General features: G+C 37.5%; 1 protein-coding gene across 1 annotated transcript in view; it reads right to left on the reverse strand.

Moving 5' to 3' along the window:
* The window catches only part of LOC140325867 (lysosomal alpha-glucosidase-like), a 35,257-nt gene extending 33,298 nt beyond the window's left edge, over window positions 1-1,959 (reverse strand). Inside the window, exon 1 of the mRNA XM_072403954.1 lies at window positions 1,824-1,959. The gene's annotated coding sequence lies outside the window, so the exon portion shown is untranslated. The remainder of the gene's footprint in view (window positions 1-1,823) is intronic.
* Between the last annotated feature and the right edge of the window lie 2,403 nt (window positions 1,960-4,362).

Raw genomic sequence — 4,362 nt, forward strand, 5'->3', positions numbered from 1 at the left:
AGGAAGTTTATTGATAAGAGGCACAGACACCAATGCTGTCTCTAAGAAACTGTAAACGTAAATAGGCTATGTAAATATTTAACAAATTATGTTTTCATGAGATTTTAATAATAATTGTACAGCAGGACAATAGACTTTTTTTCTGTAATTAAAAAGGAATTCCTATTAACAAATAAGACTGGAGCATTATTAATGTTATTCAGACAGCGCTACAACTCTGCCTAAGTCAGCAAGATCTTTCAATTCCCCTAAAGCAGACTTTGTACAAGATGGCAAGGTCCACATATTACAACAAACTGCTCTCCTTCATATCAGATTGCTGCATTAATGTTGTTCAAACAGAATAACGAATTAATATTGGTTCAGTTAAGTTATAAAATAATACCTATCATTGCTTTATGCACTGAAGAAAAACATTTTCTGGAGAAATCCTAGGAACACTGAATATTCCAAATTTGGCATGAAGACATTACAGTTGCATCTTCTTGTGAGCTTGTGGGGGAGGGGTGGTGTCTGACGGGGGTTAATCCAAATCCATTTACTATGTTAATTGAGTCTCAGTATAAATTCTTTAGCTTTCATTCAAAAAATACTTAATGAGTTTGTCATGGTTCCAATTGTCCCAATTGTGGTTCTGCAACATTACCTCCTTACTCTCTCCCTGGTAGAGACTACTAGTGGAAATCTTCCAGGTACACAAGTTTCAATGACAGAAATTGATTCCCACCAGGGAATGTGTGAGGGAATGTCAGAATTTTTTTTAGCCCTATGTGTGCATTGTGCTGTATGTATTAACATGAATGTTCTGGTTATATCAAACCTCACATTTATCCACCACTCATTCAGATGAATGAGATGTACCATTCAGCATTTGGGATATGCCTATACATCAGTCCAGGGCTGTCCAACTGATGGACTTTAAACCACATGGACACAACTTGTGGACACTACAAGCTATCTGCAGAAAACTACAGGACTGGGTCTGGTACAACACCAGGCACCTTGCACAAGGAGACCAGGAATGGCAGTGACTGGGTTGTATTGTCAGAAACTGCAAATTGTTATACTAAAGTACTACCGATCTGGAAAATAAGTACACAAAGCATTCCAACAATCAAGTACGAATACATGTTCCTCTTGTGTTTAGACATTATTTGTCTATCTGAAAGTTCAGCTCTATTTGCAGTGCATGTCCATTGGTAAGCTATAATAAGTGCCATGTAGAAGGCACTACATTTTACCAACATATATAGGGAGTAGCATTGCATGTTGTTATAGTCCTTTAAGTTATAAATCTGTAATGCATTTTACCGTTAACTGTAATCTACACAAGACACACTTGACAGCATTCCATATATCTCTTTACACATGAAACAAGTTTTCAGCTTCATACACTTCCTAATCATGTAAAAATATTGTAAACTTCAACAAGTGTTTAGGCTGCAAATGTCACTTTAGTTCACATTGTTATAAAACAATAGCCCAACATATAGTATTTTGTTATAAAATTCTTGTATTGGATTTAAATCCACAGAAATAAATATTGATCTACAATGAAGTGTGTATTCTAGGCACCTTGAATGTGATTTCAATCCCTTTACCTGACATAAAAGTATTATTGTGCAACAGAGAATTACCATACAACCTGAACATTGAACTCTCCATAAACTAGACTACAATTACAGTTCTACATAAAATTATGAATAGTAGTTCTGTAATGGAAATCATCCATTTGTAGGCTTATAAATTTCACAAGCAGTGCAGTATTTGTGTCTACATTCTCTGCTTCTTATGAAATGAATGTAAATTCCAATGTTACTTACCACAGCCGTCAGTATGTTCTGTGTCCCTTGCTGACAACTTTATCTGTCCAAGTAAATTGTCATGTGATAATTCAGTAAGGAAGACAGGAGGCCGGGATAGCTGGGGCATAGAACACTTGTATAGTTATGTAACACTACGGACATCTGTTCTGCCCTATTATAAAATAAAGAAAGGTGTTACTATGATTTACATTTACTATATCCATCATATTTTGTCAACCTCCAATTTCCTTTTTCCTACTGGCGGAAACAGGTTTGTTACTTCAAGTCTGTTCTACAAAAGCACACTGAAAAATATATTCCAATGGGTAATAAGTTTAAGAGGCTAAAATTAAAACATATGTGGCTTACAGCTGATGTTAAAAAAGCCAAGGGCAAGAAAAGGGCATTATAAAAATATAAAAAGGAAGGATCCCCTTCATCATTTGAAACCTATAAAGAATATAACAAAAGATGTAAAAAGTAGATAAAATGTGCAAAACTTCAAAATGAAAGCCAGATTGCAAAGGTTAGTAAGGCAAACCCCCCAAAATTTTTCAAATATATTAATAGCAAAAAGTTCAGATCTGAGCATGTAGGCCCCTTAAAGGATGTCGCTAGGTTGGTAACTGGGGATAAAGACAAGGCAGATTTACTAAACACTTTTTTAGCTCTGTGTATACGAAGGAAAATGGCAGAGCTCAAGTTAAAAGCAATGTCACTGCCTTAAATGAGTCACAATGGCTCAGAAATGATATGATTGAGAAACAGCTGGGAAAAATTAAGGTTGACAAAGCACCAAGACCTGATGGATTACATCCACGTGTCCTCAAAGAGCTGAGCTCCGTTACTTGAAAGCCATTATTTCTAAATTTTAGAGACTCCTTAGTCACTTGCATGGTACCGATGGATTGGTGTAAGGCCAATGTGGTTCCTATCTTCAAAAAGGGAGCAAAGTAATTACCAGGTAACTACAGACCCGTTAGTTTAACGTCCAGATTTGGAAAGGTCTTAGAGAGTTTGATAAAGAACCACTTAGAGGAGTTTCTGCTAGAAACTAATATTATAAGTGATAGTCAGCATGGCTTCAAGAAAGACACAAGTTGTCAAACAAATTTACTCTCTTTTTATAAGAAAGTAAGTAAACAGGTAGACAGGTAGACAGTGGAATAGCAGTTGATATAGTGTACTTGGACTTTGCTAATGCATTTGACACTGTACCCCACAAACGGTTAATATGCAAGTTAGGATCAATAGGTTTAGAAATGTCAATCTGTAAATGAATAAAGAACTGGCTTAAAGATCGCCATCCAGAGAGTAGTAATTATTGATTCATACTCTGAATGGTCTAAGGTTATTAGTTGTGTACCCCAGGGTTCAGTGTTGGGACCTTTACTGTTTAACATCTTTATAAATTATATAGAATTTGAGATTAAAAGTACCATTTCTGTGTTTGCAGATGAAACCAAACTATGTAATGGAATTAAGTACATACAGGATGTATATAATCCACAAGCAGACCTGGATGTACTGTTTGATTGGTAGCCAAGTGGCTAGTGACATTTAATATAGATAAATGTAAAATTTTGCACTCAGGAGCTAACAACATGCATGCTTCATACTGTCTAGGGGGAATACATTTGGGGGAGTCAGAAATGGAAAAGGATCTGGGGGCCTGGTAGATCTTAAACTTAATACAGCATGCAATATCTAAAGCTAGCAAAGCTAGTACTTTCTTGTAATAAAAGAGGAATAGACTGCAGAGATGGAGATGCCTCTGGCATTCTCGCAAAGATTTCCTCAAACTTCCGATGGGTCCGCAAAATTTCGGCGAACCGATTTCGTGGATCCATCGGAAGTTCCAGGAAATCATTACAGGAGGATTCCCAGGGCTGCATTCCTTGATGCAGCCCTGGAAATCCTGCTGTGTGTGATCACCGGGCACTAGAGGGTAATAAACCTCTAGTGCTCGGGGATTGGAGGCTGTGCTGATCAATGAATGCAGCCACAGGGACGATCAAGCTTGTCCCCATTTAACCTCTAGTGCCAGGGATCGCACACTGAGCTGCCATGGCTGCATCATTGATCAGCACAGCCCGCAATCCCCGGGCACTAGAGGTTGATTAACCTCCAGTGCCTGGGGATGGTAGTGGGTTCCCAGGGCTGCATTAATTCATGCAGCCCTAGCAATCCACCTGTGTATGATCCACAGGCACTAGAGGTTAATCAGCACAGCCTGTGGGACTTTTTTTTCTTAAAGGAAAATTCAGTCTCTATCGGCCGCGAGATTGAGTTGAAAAATCTCGCTTGTTCATACCTATTCACCACTTATACTTTGTATACCACAAAATTTATTGAATATTTATATATATTTTGCCACCAAAAAAACCCAGCTTTTTCTTCTTTCACTATTTGTATTATCAATTTTGCGGGGATGGCAAAACCTTTTCAAGACAATTAGAAGTTAGGTGGAAACAACCATTCACAATCTAGTCCTAAGTTATGTTATGTAGGGTATTCCTGAATAACAGTGCAGAACTTTAATTGTGTTTGCATTATC

The sequence above is a fragment of the Pyxicephalus adspersus genome, chromosome 3, assembly GCF_032062135.1.
Source record: "Pyxicephalus adspersus chromosome 3, UCB_Pads_2.0, whole genome shotgun sequence".
Taxonomy (NCBI): domain Eukaryota; kingdom Metazoa; phylum Chordata; class Amphibia; order Anura; family Pyxicephalidae; genus Pyxicephalus; species Pyxicephalus adspersus.